Source organism: Siphateles boraxobius, unplaced genomic scaffold (genome assembly GCF_051911475.1).
Source record: "Siphateles boraxobius isolate OS27281-9 unplaced genomic scaffold, OSU_SipBor_1 35, whole genome shotgun sequence".
Classification (NCBI taxonomy): Eukaryota; Metazoa; Chordata; class Actinopteri; order Cypriniformes; family Leuciscidae; genus Siphateles; species Siphateles boraxobius.
Window position 1 is genome coordinate 1,042,612 of NW_027508975.1, and position 24,889 is coordinate 1,067,500.

General features: G+C 38.3%; 1 protein-coding gene across 1 annotated transcript in view; it reads left to right on the forward strand.

Annotated features, from left to right (window-relative positions):
• The window catches only part of eif3hb (eukaryotic translation initiation factor 3, subunit H, b), a 97,056-nt gene that overhangs the window by 34,483 nt on the left and 37,684 nt on the right, over positions 1-24,889 (forward strand). The gene's annotated exons all lie outside the window — the stretch shown is intronic.

Sequence of the window (24,889 nt, forward strand, 5' to 3'; positions counted from 1 at the left end):
CTCCATCTGGAGGATGATTGTAGGACTGCATCTCACCCCGAGGCGAAGCTTATTCAGGTCAGGGTTTAGTGTAAAGCATGTCTGTTTGTGGCAGATGTTTGTCCACTAATGGCACTAAAGATTGCGCTCGCATCCATTTCCATCTTTCCATTTATAAATTTCACCCCAAGACATCACATTTCGATACTGCCATTAGCATATTTCAGCCTGTGTTATTGTGCATCACTCATTGACTGTTTACTTCCTGTGATTTGTTTCCATTAGGCGGTCCGCATCACAGAAATGATCCTGGCTTTCCTCGGTATATCAGATTAGACGCCCTCGCTTTGGACGACGTGTTAGTTAGTTTTCACGCGATCGGGGGGTGGGGGGGGGGGGGGGGGGGTTTACACACCTCATCAGCCGTTCCCAATCCAAGCACAAGTGTTATTCACATAGCAGCCCAAATTGATGTCTCACCTCTTGCATTTGCATGCTTTCGTGAGAGTAAGGAGATGTCTGGGCCAAGGTGTTTGGCAGGCTTGGGATTTGAGCGTTTCAATGGGTGCGCATGTCTGTGTCAGGAGATAAAGTTATCTGTGTCGTACACACACACACACACCGGGCCGGCTCCATCCCTCACACAGACTCCTGAGAGGAAACTCTTAGTGGTAAAGTGGAGGTGGTGTGGTGCGGGATACTAAGAGGGTTTGTTTCGCGCAGCAGCAACGAAGTGGATGAAAACGCTAATGACTCTCTTCTCGCCCGACAACACCTCCTCATTCGACTCCTCCGCATCCCTCGCTCCGAGAGGCTTGTAGACACAGCAACCGAGACAAAGGTGAGCGCCGGCAGGAGAATCGAGGACAAGGGGCGACTGTGCGAGTTGGGGATAATAGGAGTGACGCAGTTCACTGGTTTCAAGTTAAAAAGTCATTTTAAATTTACCTGCTTCCTGTCACTTCTTTAATTCACCAAGGATGCATTACATTTATTAGGAGTGACACTTATAAAGACACTGATGTTACAACATATTTCTATTTATAATAAATGATGTTCATTGGAACTTTCTTTAGTTTCCACAAAATATAAGAAGCAGCAAAGCTGTTTCCAACATTGATAATAATCAGAAAATGCAGCAAATCATCATATTACAATGATTTCTGAAGGATCATGTGACACTGAAGACTGGAGTAATGATGCTGAAAATTCAGCTTTGATCACAGGAATAAATTACATTTTACAAAATATTCAAATATAAAACTCTTATTTTAAATCTTAATAATATTTCACAATGTTACTGTATTTACTATGTTTTTGATCAAATAAGTGCAGCCTTGGTGAACAAAATAAACATCTTTTAAAAGCATTACAAAATCTTACTGACCCCAAAATTTTGAATAATAGTGTGTATGTTTTGGAGAAAATGCCCTCTAAAAATTCCGATATTGACACAATTATTTATTTTTATTCAATTATCACTAACATATTATAGTAATAAATATTGTGTATTGATCATACAGGTCATATATTTAATAATATATTAATAATTTTAGCAATATATTGTAATTACTCTTATAGAAAATGGTTTCAACTAACTAACTGACTAACTAACTGACTAACTGACTAACTAAATGACTGACTGACTGACTGACTAACTGACTGACTAATGACTAACTGACTAATTGACTAACTAACTAACTGACTAACTAACTGACTAACTGACTAACTGACTGACTGACTGACTGACTAACTAACTAACTAACTAACTAACTAACTAACTGACTGACTATCTGAATGACTGGCTGACTGACTGACTGACTGACTAACTGACTGACTGACTGACTGACTGACTAACTGACTGACTAAATAACTGACTAACTTACTGACTAACTAACTGACTGACTGACTAACTGACTGACTAACTAACTTACTGACTAACTAACTGACTGACTAACTGACTGACTAACTAACTTACTGACTAACTAACTGACTAACTGACTTACTAATTGACTGACTAACTGACTGACTGACTGACTAACTAACTGGCTGACTGACTGACTGACTGACTGACTTACTAACTAACTAACTAGCTAACTGACTGACTAAATAACTGACTAACTTACTGACTAACTAACTAACTGACTGACTAACTAACTGACTGACTGACTGACTAACTGACTGACTGACTGACCGACTGACTGACTGAATAACTAACTGACTGACTAACTAACTAACTAACTAACTGACTGACTAACTGACTGACTAACTGACTGACTGACTGACTAACTAACTAACTGACTAACTGACTGACTGACTGACTGACTGACTAACTGACTGACTGACTAACTGGCTGACTGACTGACTGACTGACTGACTGACTGACTGACTGACTAACTGACTGACTGACTAACTGGCTGACTGACTGACTGGCTGACTGACGGACTGACTAACTAACTGACTGACTGACTGACTGACTAACTAACTAACTGACTGACTGACTGACTGACTAACTAACTGGCTGACTGACTGACTTACTAACTAACTAACTAACTGACTGACTAAATAACTGACTAACTTACTGACTAACTAACTAACTGACTGACTAACTAACTGACTGACTGACTGACTGACTGACTGACTAACTGACTGACTGACTGACTGACTGACTGACTGACTGACCGACTGACTGACTGAATAACTAACTGACTGACTAACTAACTAACTAACTAACTAGCTGACTGACTAACTGACTGACTAACTGACTGACTGACTAACTAACTAACTAACTAACTAACTGACTGACTGACTGACTGACTGACTGACTAACTGGCTGACTGACTGACTGACTGACTGACTGACTGACTGACTGACTGACTGACTGACTGACTGACTGACCGACTGACTGACTGACTGACTGACTGGCTGACTGACTGACTGGCTGACTGACTGACTGGCTGACTGACTGACTGACTGACGGACTGACTAACTAGCTAACTGACTGACTAACTGACTAACTGACTGACTGACTAACTAACTAACTGACTGAATGACTGACTAACTGACTGACTGACTAACTGGCTGACTGACTGACTGACTGACTGACTGACTGACTAACTAACTGACTAACTAACTGACTGACTGACTGACTGACTGACTAAATAACTGACTGACTAAATGACTAACTAACTGACTGACTAACTGACTAACTAACTAACTTACTGACTAACTAACTAACTAACTGACTGACTAACTAACTGACTAACTGACTAACTGGCTGACTGACTGACTGACTGACTGGCTGACTGACTAACTGACTAACTGGCTGACTAAATGACTAACTAACTGGCTGACTGATTGACTGACTAACTGGCTGACTGACTGACTGACTGACTGACTGACTAACTGACTCACTGACTGGCTGACTGACTAACTGACTAACTGACTAACTGGCTGACTGACTGACTGACTGACTGACTGGCTGACTGACTGACTGACTGACTGACTTACTGACTGACTGACTAACTAACTGACTAACGACGCTGAAGCTACAGATCTTTTTGCAGTCAAACACAGATTTGGCGATAACATGAGAGATGATACTTTTCAGTTAGTCGTTCTGTATCTTTCAATATACCTTCTGATGCTAATTCCTGTTTTTTTCCGCATATAACTGGTAGTAAAGCGGTGTGGTCACGACAAAATTTTGCAGGCGAAAAGGATTGTCTATTAGTGTCGAGATGTAAGATTCAGGTTTCAAGTGGCTCAGTGCAACTAAATACTTAACAGGAATAGATCTGGTGATCGAGCATCTGTGATATTTAGCATGTGAATGAGGACAAACTTCATGGCAACATCATGAGCAAACTGTGTCTGACATATGGTGAACCTGATCTTGTTAAACAGCCTCATGTTTTTTGGTTGTTATATGATCATTTAGAGCAATCATTGAATGAAGTGACTTCATGCGACATTGATGGTTCAAGGGCTTTTTTCAAAGGTAAACCCATTTGCTTTTGAGAGATGAGAGATGAGGTGAAAGAAGATGTAACCAATTGTAAAGCTTTTCCCAATATTTTAGAGTGCTCCTTACCGCAGGTTATGCTCAACCAACGGCAAGGCTGCGTTGACCTTTGGTATAAGTGGTTTTCAAGATTTTTTTAGTAGTTTTTTTTTTTACACTTTTGTGTAAGTTTTCAAGTTACTTTTTTTTTTTTGCAATGTAGTATGCCTGTCGTTGAGCTTTGACTTTGGATACTAAATATTTGGGCATCTTTGTAACTTAGATGCCATGTTACTTTAGAAATCAGACCCACTACAGGGACAATTAAACTGACCATTTGTAGAAAAATTAGTGTTTTTCTCATTAATTCAGTATGATTGTAGGATACAAAGTCCCACCTCAGCTAAACGAGCCAATACATTTTTACCATCAAATGGCTTCTAGAGAATATGCATTCACCTTAGCTGGACAAAATTGACTGTCCCAATGAAGCAATACCATTATTGTCAAATTTTTAAAGTCCCTGTGTTGTCAATAATTTTATCCCTTAAAACTAATCTTCGATCAACTAAAATTACATATTTAAAAGTTTTTCCTTGAAAAAAATTGTTCTTAAAATAGCTTGAATGTAACTCGACACCCTTGCCTCATTTAGTATACGCGGTTCTATGAATATGCAAATGAGCCCCGCCTCCACTCACTCACTCACTCAGAGATCCACTCGTTGACGATCACACGTTGATCTGATTGGTTACAAGGTAGTTTGTGACGTCAGAAACACCAGAGATTTCAAACCGTGTTTTTGAGACTGTCTTTGGTTCACTGCAGTTTTAAGGAGGAAATACTCAGCAATGCTGTCGACTTATGAATTTACACATGGTTTGTCTTAAAGCATATTAAAAACACCACATAGACATATAAACAACATTAAAAGCTGGATTTTAACCACACGGGGGCTTTTAGTTTTAACTTAATGCATTCTGATTGTTTGTTATCCAAACAGTTAACAGTTTTAGACATTTAGATCTTCAGGTAGATAGTAGTTAAAAACCAAAAACAAAACAGCTGTTAAGAGTAAATGCATGAATTCGTGATCCTAAAATTGAAAAGCTTTTTAATAATGAATAAGTATTTGATTGTTGTAACTGTTGCAGTATTAGTAATAGCCTTATGTTATTCTGCCATGGGTTCGTTTGTGGAAAATGATGATTTGCAGGACTGTGTGTGTCTGGGATTCTGTCGAGACATTGTAGAGTTGAAGCAGCCAGAGCAGATGCTTCAGCAGATGGAGTGTACAAACACTAGTCCATTTTTGTGTTGCTTTGTGGCTTAATGTATTATGGTCTGTATGTAGAGATTTAGGCATGGTGGAGGTTGGCAGCTTATCTCACCTGAGAGGAACAGAGAGGGTAAAGGTTTTTGAGGTTTTTAAGTCACATTCCAAAGACGAGATCGAGACCAACTTGTGTTTTGAGACCCAGATCAAGGCCATGTTCTTTCCAAGGTTCTTTCAGCTCAGCTACACTGTAAAAAAATATATTTAAGGGATAGTTCACCCAAAAATGAAAATTCTGTCAGTATTTACTCACCCTCATGTTGTTCAACCCCGTAAGACCTTCGTTCATCTTCGGAACACAAATTAAGATATTTGTGATTAAATCTGAGAGCTGGATCACTGCTCCATAGGCTTCTAAGGGATTGAAACTTGTTCCCTGAAAAGTTATTAAAGCCATTGTTAAAATAGTCCAAGTGACTACAGTGGCTCAATCTTAAGTTTATCAAGCGATAAAAGCGTCACTCTTCAAAAAGACAATAGTGTCATTATTCAGCATGGATTCAGTTGAGCTCAATAATGAAGGTCATTAATTATGAGAGGAGTTCAATCGAACTATAAAACAGCTCTGCAGAAAATTGAACGTTTTACAAGAAAGTACTATTTCAGTCTTTCTACTTTAAAATTTCATGTTTAATTAAATGTTTCCTTGTAATTATTAGGGGTGTAACGATACCCTCATGTCACGATTCAATACATATCACAATACTGAACTCACGATACAATATTATTGCGATACAAAAAATGTACTGTTGAATAAAAGTCTAAATTTGGTGTTACATTGTGAGTGTAAATGCATAGTCTTTGACTTGGTGCTGGAAACCCAATGCACAGGACAATAGTGACACCAGAATAAAAATATTGATGATTCTGAAGCTGAAAATACAGATTTATTATAGATGAATATGCTTGCACTCTGTCACTGACTAGATATATATAGGCCACTTTTTACTGGTAAGAAGATATTTAGCATTATCAGGATGCACAAATATTCCCCCATTGCATTATTATACATTAAATTCAACATTATATAGTAGTTTAATGTAGTACTGACACTAAAACTTTATTTTGGGTGAACTATACACAATACATATTGTCACTATCCACGATACATATTGTTGCATTTTTGATATACGATATATTGTGACACGATATATTGTTACACCCCTAGTAATTATTTGTGAAACTGTCTATATCCGCAGGTATCAATAGTCTTTATTCGTCATTCATAAAGGGAAATTTACCATTGCTTACCATTTTGAATATCAATCATGATCAATCATCGAAAAAAAAGGGGTCCGACTAGTGCCCATGGTGCAAAACACACCAAAAAACTGTCGGCTTTTAAGAATATTTGAGGTTTTTTTTTGTAGTTCCTAAGCCGTCCAAGACTTTATTCAAGACTTTAATAGCTTGTTCTGGGAACTTTCTAGTGATTCCTGGCAATAGCACGCCCTGTTTCTGGGACACACTTGCATCTACCCAACCCTAGTTTGTGTTCTCCAAGGGTTCTGACTGACTTTTTTTGGCCTTGTCTTGTTGGCCTTAACACGAGTTGGCTGACTTTAAGGGCCCAAAGTTCTCCAAAGAACCATGTTTATCGCCACAGGAGCTCCTCCCTGCCTTCCTCATCGCTAGCACTGGAACACTGTGTGCTGTGTGTGAATCACCACATTATTTTTGTGGGACCCCTTGTGTCATAAAATAGGGTGTCTGACAGAAAGCGGCAACTAAGTAATGGATATGAGCTTCTCGCTGAGGCTGTCTTTGGTCGCGCTCGGTAAGACATCAGCATCAGGTTATCTTTTAAACATCGGGGAATCAGACTTCCGTACAGCCTGGATCTCCAGTTCCTATTTTAGGGAAATGTACTGTTTGTATTCCTGTTATGGTTTTGAAAAATGCCGTTTTCAAGAACTGTTTATATTTAATGCATTTAAAAATGTCAAGTAAAAAATGTATACACACATTTTACACATGTGAGTGTACACAATACATATATTTGTCAAGGTAAATTTTTTTTTTTTTTTTTACAAATATCATGAATTTATTCATTAATATATAAATGGGGAATTACAACACATGCAATTTTACAACCCGATTTAACCTTGCCTTGTCATAAAAAAGGGGACATAATTTGATATTTTAAGCAACTTATTGACCTATGATACCATTTGCTGTTTTATTTTATTTTTTTACCATATGACTTGATTTGGCGAGCAAAAATATATTTTTATAATATTATTACAAAGTTGTCTACTTCAAATCAGTGCTGTTTTTTTTTGGTACTTTCTATTCATCAAAGTATCACGGTGTCCACAAAAATATGAAGCAGCACAACTGTTTTCAACACTTATAATAATCATAAATGTTCCTTGAGCAGCAAAACATTAAATTATACTGATTTCTGAAGGATCATGTGACACTGAAGACAGGAAAATGCTGAAAATTCAGCTTTGATCACAGGAATACATGACATTTTATAATATTTTCAAATAGAACACAGTTATTTTCATTTGTAATACTATTTCACAATATTACTATTTCTACTGATCTACTTTTTATCAAGTAAATGCAGCATTGGTGAGCAGAAGGGACTTATTATAAAAAACATAAAAAAATGTGTTACCAACCCCAAACTTTATGAATTGTTTATGAATTGCATTTTTAATGTATTGTGAATAAATGAATAGGCACATTTGATATGAATCTTCTAGGCTTCCATACGCGGGGGACCCCCCCCCCCCCCACACACACTTCTTATAAAATGTAAATTCGTCCCCCGCACTTTTTCATAGGGCAAGTGTGTTCAGGACGAGTTCAGGTTTTCGCGAGCCAACGTCCAGATTTGAAATTCAATTCGCTGTATCATCATTCTCCCATATAGAGGTCGCAATCAGTTCAAACCGGCAAAAAACTCTTCACTCCTTTTTTAACCAAAAAGTCAAGCACTGTAAGTTGTCATGTGGGATCCGAATTGTTGCACAACGATTAATAACTCTGCCTATTTCTCTTGTTGAATAATAAACAAGTTTTGTTGGAAATTGAAAATATTCACTACCCACACAAACGCGCACTTATTTTCAGTCTTTTTTTCTTCGTAATGTCTTTTATTTTCACAGATATGTTATCAAAGCCCTTCAAATTAGAATAAAGATGATGATTGTTAATGCTGGATTTGGATTTTCATGCATTGACAGACACTATCAAAACAAACAACATACACAAAAAACTATTTGAAATATGTCAACAATATAGTACAATATACAATACCATGTGCAATATAAAGTACAGAACTTCTTTCTTTCTTTCTTTCTTTCTTTCTTTCTTTCTTTCTTTCTTTCTTTCTTTCTTTCTTTCTTTCTTTCTTTCTTTCTTTCTTTCTTTCTTTCTTTCTTTCTTTCTTTCTTTCTTTCTTTCTTTCTTTCTTTCTTTCTTTCTTTCTTTCTTGCTTTCTTTCTTGCTTTCTTGCTTTCTTTCTTGCTTTCTTGCTTCCTTGCTTTCTGCTTTATTGCTTTAAACATAAATAGCATATTAAGCCAATTAAGCAAAAACCTGTCAACAAAGGTCTGAAAGAAAACCTGGTATAACGCTTGACATTCTGTTTCTGTCCCCCTCACTTTTGAATATATATATATCATCCCTGCTTTTAGTCTATAGCTGTGCATATGCATATTTATGCTGCATTTCTTCACATTTTTGACAGACCCATCTCTCTGTTATTCTTTCCCACAGTGATCACTGTAATATATATATATATATATGTATATTATTGCATAACAAACATTTTTTTTAAATGTTTTTTATAGGGTTTTAGTTAGCTATAAAATACTCAGCAATGGTGTTGACTTATGCATTTACACATGGTTTGTTTTAAAGCATATTAAAAACACCACACAGACATATAAACAACATTAAAAACTTGATTTTCACCACAGGGGGACTTTCAAGTTTATATAGATATTTTATTTTACGTCATTGTGTATCAAACATTTTTTTATGGTTTTAGTTCGCTATAATAACCCTTGTATAATATTGAATCGAAACAATAAGTGTGTGTTATGAAAGCGCAGCAGAGATGTGAAACAGAAAGGGTTGGAGGTGTCGATGTCCTTTATCTTTAGCAGAAATATGATTGACAGGTGGGCGGGGCTTGTGATGTGTTGTACATGATTCCTCTGGTGTGATTATGAGGCAGGGAGTAACGGAGAGAGAGATACAGCGAGCACTGAAGGGGTTTCGACAGCTTAGATCAGCCTAGCAGAGAGAAAGGCCTCAGGACATCATGCTATTAAACGCTGGGGACGTATTGACACTGTCTTTGACTTTTACAGGCCTTGACAAGCTTAAGACCTTAGACAAACAGCCTGGAATGTCTCTTGATTGATCAAAATTCAATTCATGCTATATTTTATGAATTATGGAAACCAGTAGTACGCTTGTTTGTTTTATTTTTGCCTCACTGATTACTTGTTTGTGTGTTTACATGTGATTGCCTGCAGATCGTACAGATTTACAAGTGCCGGAAAAAGCTCACACTAGATGGCGCTATAGCTCTACACCTAAACCCAGCTTTCTGTGCTTTTTTATTTTGAACGTTTACTGCTTCACATACGTGTGTAGATTGGTGCAACGTGCAGGTATGACCGCAGCCTCGACATGTGTGCTATTTCTGAATGTTCTCATCAATAGGATGAATATAGTACACAGTCAACACTGAACGGATGTTGTGACGTTAGCTATACGATTGTAGGCTCAAGAAAAAAGCCTGAAGAGAAGGTCAAGGTTTTTGAGCTCTGATCTTCAGTTCATAGTATAGAATCAGAAACCCTTGCTTTTTAATGAGTTGAATGCGATATTATTATGGAAACGTAATAGAAATGTCAAGTATGTGAGCCTAATACATAACTTATTTGAACAGCTCATGCGTATATCCATCATGAAAACAAGAAAGCTTGCAGAAATGAGGCTTTTTGAATCTTGAAAGTCCTTGAAAGAGGAGAATGAACATTGCTTATAACATTTCCTTTTGCGTTCCACAGAAATACGTAATGCATTTCAAATGACACGAGGGTGAGTAAATGTTTGCAGAATTTTCTACAGATCGATAACATATCAGTTGTTGATATTAGAGTTTTTTTTTATTTTACGATATCAGGAGATTTAACTGTGCATAGGAGTCTCTTTACATTTTACCTTTGCCGACATCTAATACTCACTTAATATCCATAACTCAATAAATGTAATTCTTCACAATATTAATGTTTTTACTATATTTTTTATTAAATAAATGCAGCTTTGGTGCAGCATCTTGGTGAGACTTCTTTTTAAAAACTCCCAAACTCCAAACAAAATGAGTATACTGTATATAATTTTTGTTATTTGTATTTTTGTATTTATTTTTTATTTGTATTGCATTTTACTTCTAATTTATTTGGACTAAATAGCATAGAATTTTACTGTGGCCTAAAATAATCTGAAAATAATATTGGTATTGGACAGAAATATAATATGTTTGCATTCCTTGAATTTTCATTCTGTGTGAACCTTTAATTTGCTTTGCTCTCGAGTGCAGAAACCCGACGAGCTGTCACTCTCTCCGTTTCTCTCACACGTCTGTGACACAGGAGCCTTGTTTCAGAAAAAGAGGGAAAGAAATGAAGAACAGGAGCAAGAGATGAAGACAGATCAAGAGTGAGACGGAGACTCTCATTTATTCATCTATTTATCCTGGACATCTGTGGGAAAAAGAGCAACTAGTGCCGTGGTGGCCAGGTTCACTTTGAACATTTCATTCAGCCTATAAATGTTTTATTAATAATAATTTGCTAATAATCCTTAGCTAATTATCACCAGTTATCATTTAAAATGTTTTATTTTATTGAGGAAAAACAAGTTACGTTTTGAACAGTCAATAAATGTTCTATTAATAAACTTTTATTAATCAAATTTCTGAATATTCATCATGAATTATCATTCAGAATGTTCCGTTTAAAAAAAACAGGTTCCTTTTTGCACATTATGAACATATTATTCAGCTGATAAGTGTTTTATTACTAATCATTATTCATTTGCTAATAATCATTGACTATTTATTGCTAATTTTTATTCAAAATGTTGTTTTATTGAGAAATAAAAAACATTATTCATTTGCTAGTAACTAATTATCAATCAAAATGTTACTAAAAAAAGATGGAAAAACAGTTTCATTTTGCACATTTTAATATTTTATTTGGCCAATAAATATTTTAATAATCTTTATTCATTTGTTTATAATCACTGAAGATTTATCACTAATTATCTTTGAAAAATTTAACCTCATTGAGGAAAAAACAGATTCCTCTTGCACATTTTGAACATTTTATTCAGTAAATATATAAATATTGTATTAATCTTAATTCATTTGTTTATAATCAATGAAGATTTTGGCATAATGATGCTTTTCATTGGTTTCTATGGTTTCTATTTTCTGCATTCACGCCTATCCCAGAATGCATCAGTCACCGTCCCAAATGCTGCTCTTGATGTGTGTTTGTGGCCATGGGGTGTCCCATTTGACATTTTAAGGTGCTCACGAAAGGCACGATGTGCCCTTTTACACTGGACGATTACCCAGCAGGCCATGCTTCAAACAAAGTGTAAACTGGGGTGCCATTTGGGACGGGGCCAATGTGAGCTCATGCAAGGGACAGAATGAGCCGATTAGCACCACACAGGACTGTTTTAAATATATATATATATATATATATATATATATATATATATATATATATATATATATATATATATATATATATATATATATATATATATATATATATATATATATATATATATATATACGCCTTTGAGACATTAGAAACAGTCACATGGTGAGCTGTCAGCTGACTCATGCTGGGTCTGTTCTCTTTCTTTATTACTTTCGTTTAGTCATTTGTCATGTAATTTCGTTTGAGGTTGTGTTATGTTTACTTTTAAATGACCACAGTTGTAGATGATATAGAAGAAATATAAAATATATCGGACTGTTCCTGTGAAAGAAAGAAAGAAGGATTGAAAAGTACATTGGGTTTCCATTTGGTTCATTTGGATATAAAATGCATTACATTTTTCAGAAGTAAATCACTATAATAGGGCATTTCTGTTATATTGCTAACATGTTTTGAGTGTGTTGAGTGATTGTTTGCCCACCCTTAAATTAAGACTATTATATTCTTGTCTTTTTTTTTTCTGTTTTAGAGTTTGCTAGGTGAAAATTGTACGTTTTGTTGCTTGGAAAATAGCACATTTCTCCTCAACAAGCCGCACGATTCAAGTATGAGCAAAAGCCATTACATTCACACAATCCAAAATACAGTTTTGACCTTTGGGTGAAGGAGGATGACGTTGATGTTGTTTAATTTAAACCGTGTTTAATCTTTTCTGTTTTTGGTAGTCCTTATTTTAACATTAACGCTTTGAGATGGAGCTACATCGCCGCTGTTTTTCTGTTTGTAAACCACAACATTTGAAGTGTCCACAGAAGTCAAAAAGTTAAGGAGGTCTCGGATCGTGCAGAAAATTTTGTGGGTTTGGCCTTGTTTTATATTTTTTTAGAGTGTTGTTTTTTTCCATATGAAAATCCATTTAATTACAGGATGCCATCAGCTAGACTCTCATTATCTTGTTTTTTGTGTTGTTGTTTCAAGTGTTTTAGGGGGTTTGGGTTTGTGCATTTTGTCTCATTTTTTTCTTTTTACATCTTTTTTTTCTTCTCATGCAACTCATTTGTCCTTGCAGAATCTGTACTGGAATGCACGCTGCTTTTGAAGTATCCGGTGGTTTGTTTTGGTCCCTCAAACCTTCTTCTAACACACATTTCCTCTCAGAGATGTGCTCCCCTAAAGGATCAACCATTTGATTACTTTAATTCTTTTATTTTTTGAGTTACTGTTGCCTTCCATCCTAGGGGTAGTCTTCATATCGCAGATGTTTTCTCACGAGAGAAGACCGCTTCTTATTTAATGTACCTTACGAGACTCTCGGGCTCTTTTAATAAAACGAAGACCCTCGTTGTGCTCGTCCTCGACGCGTTTCCTCTGTTAATAATCCTGCTATCTCCCTTTTGCATTCGGGGATAAAACCGAATGGCCTTTGAATTGTCAGAGGGAGTGTTTTCAGGACATCAGGATTCTGGCTTGGCACTCGAGATGGAAATTGTTGTCCAGCTTAAGCCGAGGAGTGAATGTGTCTCTGTTCATACATTTATCGCTATCTGTAGTCGTTGGCTGGAAGTTTCCAGGGTTGACGGGAATCCCAGTGCTCCATAAATGCACAAATACACGTTTAAGTTTTTCTTATCAACATTTTTCTCTTGTCTTCTTAGACCTCTACAACATGCGCTTTGCGAGTGTTTTAAGACTCAAGCCAGTATATCAGCTTGTTAATAACTTCTTTTTATTAACATTGACCTTCTGTGCATCTTCATGGACTTTTACACACATTAGTTGTATATGGTGCATGCATGACTTTACACTTTTGGTAGGGAAAATAGTACAAAGTTTATTATCAATTCACTAAGAATTTTTTTTTTTGCTCATAAGCTCATCATGCATTTGCGAGAACAGAAAAATATGCTTTTTTACATGGTTCTGAAGCACAGAACTTGAGCAGACTGATATTTAATCATTTGTGGATTTAAATAAGATTATCTTTGGTTGTCTTTAGTTATCCTAACTTTATCCTAAAATCCTTCTGAATATGAAGACCAAATATTAATGTGCTAAATTGTGAATATGGATTTTAAAAGAATAGTTTAAGAGGATATTGACAGAGCTTTTTTACATACGGCAAAAGCAAACATGTACCATGGTCTGTCAGCAAAGCTAAAATTCACTTTATTTAATTTTTGAAATTAATTTCTGACATTATTTATACTTATATAGAATATAATTTTTTAATTGTAATTTTGTTTCTCAGATAAAGTTGTCTTTAAGCATGCTTAATGACAATATTAATAATGTCATTATCAGTAGTTATAATAGTAATTTAATATTGATACATATAATTTAAATCATTATTAATTATAAATTAATTGTAATTATTTTTTATTATTATCTTGTTTTAAGCATGTTTTACTTGGAAACAAAGATATCAATTAAGAGTAATATATATATATTTTTTGGACTGTAATAACCAAAAACATTGTCTTTGCTTTATTTTTTTTAATGGTGTATTCATAATTAAGTATTCTTACTTTATTTTAATGTTCTAGTATTTGTTTTTGCATAATGATTTTCATATTCACAGCAATTGCATATTGGGCAAAATATCATAATCTTCGATTATAAAATATTGATATTCACAGCTTAAAACCCACATTGGTTAAATATGGTTCCAGTAGGGTGACCACCATCAAACAAACCAAATGTGGGACATGTTACCAACACTAAAACATAACCTGAAACTGTTATATAATGTTTATCTAACTTAATAAAAACATTTGTATTCTGCCTTTCAGCTGATAAAAATTCTTTGTTCTTTAATCCCTTCCAGAAAACACCATTACATCACAATATAACATAACATGTCTTTATTTTACATGACATTTAAACTCAACATCACTGAGCCCAAAGGCATCATGCAGATCACTATTTATGAAACATTTCTGACCAAGTCCAACAAAAAAACAACAAAATAAATAAAAAACAAATAAAATATAAACCAACATGAATTTAGTTAATTGACAGTCTTATATATTAAGAATATATTAAACCAAAAACATTCATATTTTTTTTAGAAAGGATGTGAATTAAAACAACCACCGCAGCAACAAGTTGATCAATTCTGTTAAATTTAAAATTTTATTTACAGAATTATCCATTTGTTTTCTGACAGAAACACAAGGAACGAATCACCGCTCCACATTTTGATTGACAGCCGTCACAACCCACTAGTGACCGTGTTTACTCCTGTCTTTTCAACCATTGGATAGGATTTAAAAACAGCTTTTGTATTTGTACTTCTGACGAAGCGCTCTTAAATATAATTTCAGATGATACTATACTTATATATAATTTACAAGTAACTTTATTCTTTGTTTTTTGCTGGCAATTATTTGATCACAACCTCTGTATGGCTAACTAGTGGTTGGATTTACCTGAATACTTCCATAAATCAATCTTGAATCAATATTTTGATGTTTTTTTTCTTTCTTTTTTGTCGTCTTTGTGGCAGTGTGTTGATTGTGGTATTGTTTATGTCTTATTATTTTTAATGTGTTTTATTTGTCCCTTGTTCTGTATTGTATTTTATATTAGGACCCCCTTGAAAACGAGATGGTTCATCTCAAGGGGTTTGTAAGGGACCAAGACAGTGTGGCAAGAGGACACAGGAGGCTGTTTTCCAAAAAAGGGGTTTATTACCCAAAATATTGGAAAGTTACATAAAGACCAAATTTAATAACTAGGCCTTAAAAGAGGTCAACAAAAAAAAGGTAACTAAATATAAGCTTAAATACATAGACTCGTAACACACGGTTAACTGAACCAAAACTGACCCTCCCATACAAACAATAATAATAATAATAATAATAAATAACTTTATTTTGTATAGCGCTTTTAAAAGTCAATTCTCAGAGCAATTAACATAGACAATAGATAAAATAAGCATGACATACAAACTATTACAGTGCATGCATACAAACAATGTTATAAATCTAAAAAAAAAAACTATTTAAAATCAATAAACAAAACATAAGTTAAACAAAACCGTAAAATATATTACATGGAGAACCACAGAAATCACTTTTCATCCAAAAGCTTCTTTAAAATAATAAGTTTTAAGGGATGACTTAAACAATTTCAGAGATGGAGCACTTCTAATTTGTGAGGGCAGTGAATTCCATACCTTTGGTGCAACCGAAGAAAACGCCCTGTCACCCATAGTTTTCGGAACAACTAAAAGACCTGCTGTAAAGTAGATGTAGGCTGAGTGGAATCCATAAGCGGGTCTTTATTAAAGGATCTGAGCATCAAATCCAAACAATAGTCACAATTCGTAGTCAGGTCACAGGCATTGGTCAAAACACAGGTAAAGCAATCCAAAGGCAGACAAATCCAAAGGCAGACAAATACAAAAACAGCAATCCAAAAGCGTGAGTCAAAAAGCAAAACAATGGTCATAACAGTAAATCAAAAGAGAATGTTAGAACGCTTAGTAAGGCAGAGAACTGGCAATACTTCGCAATAAGGCAGTGCTAGCACATGGCTTAAATACAGAGTGACAGGAAATGACAAGACAGGAAATGATGTGGCAGGAACAGGAAGTAACAGAGTTCAATATTCAGGTGATGGCTCCCTCTGGTGGACTGGTGCCTGATCAAACGTTACACCTGCATCGGCTGAGCGAAGATTACGTGTCGGAACGTAGGGTACTAAAAGATCAGAAAGATATTGCGGAGCAAGTTCATTTAATGCCTTGTAGGTCAACATAAGAATTTTAAAATCACCACGAAATTTAACAGGCAGCCAATGCAATGTCTCTAAAACAGGTTTTATATGGTCTCTTTTTCTGGTCCTGGTCAGAATACGTGCAGCAGAATTTTGTACCCACTGAAGTCTGTGCAGAATAGATTTCGATGCTCCCGCCAACAAGGCATTACAATAATCAATCCTTGAAAAAGCCAAAGTATTAATTAATTTTTCTGCTACAGAGAAGGGTAGCATGGGTCACAATTTAGATATATTTCTAAGATGAAAAAATTAGACTTTAACAGTATTACGTACATACAGGTCAAATGTTAGATTAGAATCAAAAATGACTCGCAAGTTTTTTAATTTAGATTTGAACTGTATATCAGAGCCGTCCACATTTAAAGCTACAGATTTCACACTACGTAACTGGTGGGACGAACCAATAAGCATCACTTCAGTTTTATCGCTATTTAGACATAGATAATTAACAGACATCCAATTTTTGATTTCTGCAATACAGTTAGAAAGGTGAGTAACAGCGACATTTACATCAGGCTTTGAGTGAATGTATATCTGGGTGTCATCAGCATATAGATGAAAATCGAGATGCAGAGACCTCAAAAGTTGGCCAAGTGGAAAAATATATAGACTAAAAAGTAAAGGACTTAAAATTGAACCCTGAGGTACACCATATATTACCATACTATCCTCCGATCTACAACCACCCAGCACAACAAATTGTTTGCGATCTGAGAGATAAGACCTAAACCAGCTCAGAGCAGAGTCAGATACACCAAAGACAGACTCCAGGCGGGAAAGTAAAATATAGTGATCAATAGTGTCGAAAGCAGATCTGAGATCAAGCAGGATCAGTATTGATAAACATCCAGAATCAGAAGTCATCAGTAAATCATTTGTGACTTTAAGTAATGCTGTCTCAGTACTATGCATTTTACGGAAACCAGATTGAAGTGACTCAAAGAGTTCATTTACAGATAGATGAGATAACAATTGTGTTGAAACACTCCGTTCTAAGACTTTAGCAATAAAAGGGAGATTAGAGATCGGACCAAAATTCCCAAAATTCTCAAAGTCACGGCTATTTGTTTTTGGAACCGGGGTTACAGCGGCAATTTTAAGTGCAGATGGCACAGCACCAGAAAACAAAGTGTCATTTATGATACTCAGGAGAGGCAAGCACAATGAGGAAAAACATGACTGAAACAACCTAGCTGGTATGGGGTCAACATGTGAGGTGGTAGCATTCATCTTTAGAACCACATTACACAAGGATTGCGAATCTAACAGCAGGAATTCTGAAAGATAAACACCAGAAAATTCTATGCTATTGAATTTTGAGGTAGCAGTTGTTTTTGTAGTAGTAATCCGATCTCTTATTCCCTCGATCTTATTACCAAAAAACATAAGAAACTTATTGCACAATTGAACAGAAGAAGAGAGATTGAAATTATTATTTCTATTTAAAAGATTGTTAATTGAATTAAACAACCTTTTAGGGTTATCTTGATCACCTGCAATAATCTGAAAAAAATGAGCAGACCTTATAGATACCATTTCAGTCCTATATTCACTGAAGCTTTCTTTCCAAGCCTGATGATACACAGTTAAACCAGTAGAGCGCCATCTGCGCTCCATTTTGCGACATTGAGTTTTCATTGCACGTAGATCGTCATTATACCACGGAGCAGATCGTTCAAAAGATACAGCACGTGACCACAAAGGAGCAAAGGTGTCCAGGCCAGATGAAAGAATTTTGTGCAGCATATTTACTTTGTCTTCCAATGCATCAGATGGTAAGATACAGCTAGTAGCAGAGTAAATAAAATCAGAGAAGTCAGTGGGCACGATAGATCTCCACTTTTGGTAATGAATAATACGGGAAGTGGCAGCAAGTATAACAGGTAGCTCCAAATTGAATAGTATAGCTAAGTGATCAGATAACTCAAAGTCAGATACAGACAACCTAGACACAAGTGTATCATTTTGAATCACAAGATCCAAAATGTGGCCTTTGTTATGCGTGGGACAATCCACAACTTGGTATAGCTCAAAGCACTCTAATAAAGATGTAAAATCTTTTGTTGATGAAATTTTTTGTCCATTTGAATATTAAAATCACCAAAAATTAGAATTTTCTGATATTTTAAAACCAACACAGATATTAATTCAGCAAAGTCAGATGTAAATTCTTTGTTACATTTGGGAGGTCTATACACAGCCACAATGACCATAGATGATGAAACCGAGACACTCAAGGCAAGGCATTCAAATGAGGTAAAGGAAGTAATATCCACAGAAGATAGTCCCAGTAGCTGTTTGTATTGGACAATGATACCACCTCCTCTACCCGTTCAACGCAGGAGATCACATAATCCATATCCCTCAGGAGTCAGTTCATTGAAAAGTAGTCCATCAGACTCTTTATGCCAGGTTTCCGTTAAGCAAATGAGATCCCAGTTTTGATCCATAATTAGATCACATACAGTCAGGGCTTTGTTATTGATCGAGCGCACATTTATCAGTGCACTTTTCAGCAATCGCACCAGAACGGCCGAGCCAGATGTAGGCTCCTCACGTAAAACTGTCAAATTATTTAAATCAGCCCTCCCAAACACAGAAGGGAGCTTATATAACAGCTTGACAAAACCAAATAACATAGAAGGGGTAAACAAACTAACACTTGAGAACTCAAGAGCTAACTGAGGTCAAAATCCCCCCTGGCACATGGTGTGACATGGTATGGCCTAATGAGCTGACTCACGGATATAAGTCTCCTCAGCCCTTAGCCACTCCTTGTGTGTATTGTGTTCATTATTTAAATATCCTAGTTTAGCTGACTATAAATAATAATCAGTGCAACAAACTAAAGAGATAAAATAATAAAACGGTAATCAAATGTTTGGAACTGAAGTGATATTACCCTGTGTGGCCGTAGCAATCACACACTCCCCCCCCCCCCCCCCCTTCAGGACTCTCGCTGGTACAGCGAGACAGATAGTCAGCAGTCTGGTTCTCTTTGCCTGGGATGTGTTGGATGCTCGAGCGGAATGGTTGCAGGGCCAGGTACCACCGGGTGATTCTTCCATTGGTGTCCTTCATCCCCTCCATCCACTGCAGTGCTTTATGGTCGGTCTCCAGTGTGAACTCTCTACCCAGAAGGTAGTAGCGGAAGGAGTCCAGGGCCCACTTGATAGCCAGTCCCTCTTTTTTCCACGGTCGAATAACGGACCTCCCTAGGGAACAGCTTTCTGCTGATGTAAGCAACAGGATGGCGGTTCTCAGGGGGCCCCTGAAGAAGCACAGCGCCCAGACCCCTGTCGGACGCATCAGTCTGCACAAAGAAATGGTCGTTAAAGTTTGGACCATACAAAACTGGTTGCTTACTCATTGATTGCCGGATATCATGGAAATCTGCCACGGCCTCCTCTGTCCACTGGATCCGATTGGAACTCCAGGACCTGGTCAAGTCTGAGAGCAGAGCCGCCCTGGTGGAAAACTGCGGAATGAAGCGACGATAGAAGCCTGCCGTGCCCAAAAAGGATCTGAGTTGGTTCCTTGTTTGGGGTAAAGGACATGACTCAATGGCTTGAATCTTACTAACCTGTGGCCGTATCATCCCGTTCCCAATGATATGGCCCAGGTACTCAGTCTCAGATACAGCAAAGGCACACTTTGCGGGATTCACGGTCAGCCCAGCAGCGTGAAGACAGTCCAAGACGGTGCACAGATGTTCCACATGTTGCTCCCAGCTGTCACTATACAGAACTATATCATCAAGATAGGCTGCCGCAAATGCAGACGAATCACGAAGTACCTGGTCCATCAGCCTCTGGAAATTTGCTGGTGATCCATGAAGGCCAAATGGAAGCACCGTGAAGTGGAATAGGCCCCATGGAGTCCGGAAAGCAGTCAGCTCTCTGGATCGTCAGTCAGTGGTACTTGCCAGTACCCTTTGCTAAGATCTAATGTGGTCAGGAATTTTGCCTTTCCCAGCCGTTCAAGCAGGTCGTCAATCCTTGGTGTTGGATAGGAGTCAAACTGAGAAACTGAGTTCAAGTACCTGAAATCAATACAGAATTTCATGCGAACATCCTTTTTCGGTACAAGGACTACCGGGTTGCACCATTCACTCGTTGAAGCCTCTATGATACCCTGGGACATCATGAGATCCACCTCCTCCTTAAGTGCAGTCAACAGGCGCTCAGGGATCCTGTAACTAAGTCGTCTCACAGAAGCACCGTCTTTAAGGACAATATCATGTTCAACAAGGTCAGTCCTCCCAGGGTTCTCCTGGAACAATTCAAGATTACAGATGGCTCTCACCTGCTGCTGTCTGGCTTCAGAGAGATGACTGAGATCGAAGTCCACTGGAACCCCTTCAGAAGGTAAGTATTGCGCATCCACTTCCTCCTCTTCCAGAATGCTTCTGACGAGCATCACCTCCGTTTTCTTTTCAGGTCGTTGCACCCATTCCTTCAGGAGGTTCACATACAGTACTTTATTGGAACGTGACTGACCTGTGGTCAATATCCGCTAGGTGGTAGGCCCAAGTTTCTTCTGGACCTCAAATGGTCCTTGCCACTTTGCCAAAAGCTTGTTGTCATCATTAGGGAGTAGCACTAGCACCTTCTGTCCAGGGCTGAAGGATCTCTGGCGGGCTGATCGATCGTACCAGAACTTCTGCTGTTTCTGGGCCTCTGCCATGTGTGACTACCGGGTTGCACCATTCACTCGTTGAAGCCTCTATGATACCCTGGGACATCATGAGATCCACCTCCTCCTTAAGTGCAGTCAACAGGCGCTCAGGGATCCTGTAACGAAGTGGTCTCACAGAAGCACCGTCTTTAAGGACAATATCATGTTCAACAAGGTCAGTCCTCCCAGGGTTCTCCTGGAACACTTCAAGATTACAGATGGCTCTCACCTGCTGCTGTCTGTCTTCAGAGAGATGACTGAGATTGAAGTCCACTGGAACCCCTTCAGAAGGTAAGTATTGCTCATCCACTTCCTCCTCTTCCAGAATGCTTCTGACGAGCATCACCTCCGTTTTCTTTTCAGGTCGTTGCACCCATTCCTTCAGGAGGTTCACATACAGTACTTTATTGGAACTTGACTGACCTGTGGTCAATATCCGCTAGGTGGTAGGCCCAAGTTTCTTCTGGACCTCAAATGGTCCTTGCCACTTTGCCAAAAGCTTGTTGTCATCATTAGGGAGTAGCACTAGCACCTTCTGTCCAGGGCTGAAGGATCTCTGGCGGGCTGACCGATCGTACCAGAACTTCTGCTGTTTCTGGGCCTCTGCCATGTGTGACTGGGCAAGCTCGCTCATTTTCTCCAATCGGTCTCTCATCTGCACAACATTGGATACCACATTAACAGAATCCCCTCTCCCCTGGTCCCCTTCCCAACTCTCTCTCAGCAGAGAAAGAGGGCCTCTAACATCATGCCCATAAAGAAGTTCAAAGGGTGAAAAACCAGTGGAGGCTTGAGGTACTTCCCTATATGCAAATAACAGATATGGCAGCCAGTGATCCCAGTCTGTACCACTGCTGTTCACAAACGTTCGCAGCATCTGCTTCAGCATCTTATTGAAACGTTCCGTCAGCCCATCCGTTTGGGGGTGGTAAGGTGTGGTTCTCAGGCTCCTGATGCCAAGTAATTGATAGACCTGCTTCAACAAAGTTGACAAAGTTAGTTCCTTGATCAGTCAGTATTTCACGAGGGACACCCACTCGTGAAAACTGCACTAGGCAAAAAGCAACAGATTTAGCTTATATAGACTTCAACGGGAACACTTCTGGGTACTTGGTTGCATAGTCTGTTATAACCAGCATCTAACGGTTACCAGCTTTACTCTTCTCAACAGGACCAACAATGTCCATCCCAAGGCGTTCAAATGGAGTGGCAATGATTGGGAGTGGTAGGAGTGGAGCTCTAGAGAACTTTTTGGAGAATTCAGCAACATCCCTACGCAGTCCCGGCCAGTAAAAGTAGTGTTTAATGCGGGCTGTGGTTTTGTGTTTACCTAGGTGGCAAGCCCAGGGAACAGAATGCCCCAACACCAATATAGTCTCTCTGGCTGCTTGGGGGACCACTAGCTGTAATAAAGATTCCTGTTGACGGTAGAGAAAGCCATTTTGCTAAATGTACTCCTCTTTGCTCACGTCCAGCTCATCTCCTGGCTCCTTCTCCTTGATTTTCTGAAAAAGGGATGCTAAAGATGAATCAGATTTCTGCATGTTTATGATACTGGCTGGCATTTGAAATCCTAAAGGCAACTCTGGCTGGGTGTTAGTTTGTGGCTTCACAACTGTGTGAAGGAATTTCTCCTGTCTTCTCTGCCTGCGAGTTTTACGTGGCCTCCTAGGTGTTGCCTCGTCACTGTAGAAGGGCAAGGTACTGAGGATCTCCAGGTGCTCGTTAGACTTCCTAGCCTGCCCCCTAGTGACAGCAGCATAGCATTTTTTGGTTTTGTCTGATTCGAACAAATCAAAAAGTACTGGGAGGTCTCTTCCTAGCACAACAGGATAAGGCAATTTATCAGCTACCACAATGTTCAAGATATATGTTTGATTGTCAACTTTGATATACATGTCAGCAGTTGAGTAACTCTTCTCATCACCATGCACACAACAGATAGGGATGGTATCTCTCGTGCTGATAGCATTGGTTGGTACAAACTTCCTGTGCACAAGTGTATGATTGATACAAATCATTCCCGGTATCAATTAAAGCTTTGATAGCGGTTCCATTTACTTCAACATCAACCATCTTTACCTCCTGGTCATTCTTGGAAACATTATCCACATGAGGGCGTGGTACAACACACATCTGAGTCAATTTTGCTGTATTTTTCGGGCACATGGGCTTTGTATGGCCTTCTATTCCACAGAGATAGCAAATTGGTTTTCTACCTGAAGGTTGCGATGGTCTACTTAACAACTGGTTCTCCCCAGTGGGAACCTTACCCCCGCTGGCCTCTGGTTTTGGATGGTACTGCTGGGTGGATTGATACTGCTGAGGGGGTTTACGGCTGTCTCTTGGGGTACTTTATAAGTAGAGTCCCAGATTGTTCTCGATTGATTGAGAGTCTGGAATATTTTAGTTCTGCTATGTTTTTTTAGTACAGGGTTTCTGAATTTTACCTTTGTGCAGTCATTGATGTTTGAGTAGTCACTGTGTACCGCTAGTGAAGATTGGCACTAAACCGCTGCTAGCCGTTGATGGTGTTAGCCCCATAGATAACACAGGTGACAGGGAAAACCTCTCAACTGCTGGGCCGGCGGCCGTCATTGCGACCCCACTGGAAGCCGCTGATGGAGTTATCCTTTGGGCTGGTCTGCTAGGAGCTGCTGATAAAATTTTTTCCCCTGCTTCCACGTCGCTGGGAGCCGCTGATGTTGTTAGCCCTAATGATGATCCATTGATAACTGCTGGTGGTGCTAACTTCTCAGCTAACACCGTTAACCTCTCAACTACTGGGCTGGTAGCCGCCATCGCAATCCCATTTAATGCCATTGATGTTAATAATAATCCCCCGGCTGCCGGTTCTGATCCGTATAATACTGATGGTTGTCTTTGTCCCCCAGTTAACGATGCTAGTCTGCTACGAGCCGCCAGTAAGGTCAGACTTGGTACTAGACCACTGGAAACTGCTGATATTAATGGTTTCGGCTCAAGCCCACCAAGACCAGCAGGTGTGATTATTCTCAACATAAGCTCGCTTAGAGGCACAGGCATCCTCCCTGGAGATACCGGTAAGGTTAACATCTCAGGTGCGAGAGGCCCAGGATTTAGCTCGACATCACCAGCTAGTAAGAGTATCACGGCAAAGTGCAGCAGCCCCGTGCGCGAGTCCAATGTTGAGGCGGTATCGCCCTTTGTTGTTGTTTTTGCTCTCGAGTGGCTATTATTCAGGAAGCTAGAGAACAAAAGATGTTGGCTTCTTGTGGCTGGAAGGAAAATTCTGCCGTTTTCCTCATGTAGCGAAAGGTAGCGGTACGAGCAGACAATAACGCACAGTATTAGCAAGGCAGAGGGCGTCAAACGAGGTATTGGAGTAAAAGCAAAAGTAGGGGATTCGTTATATCTTCTATACCT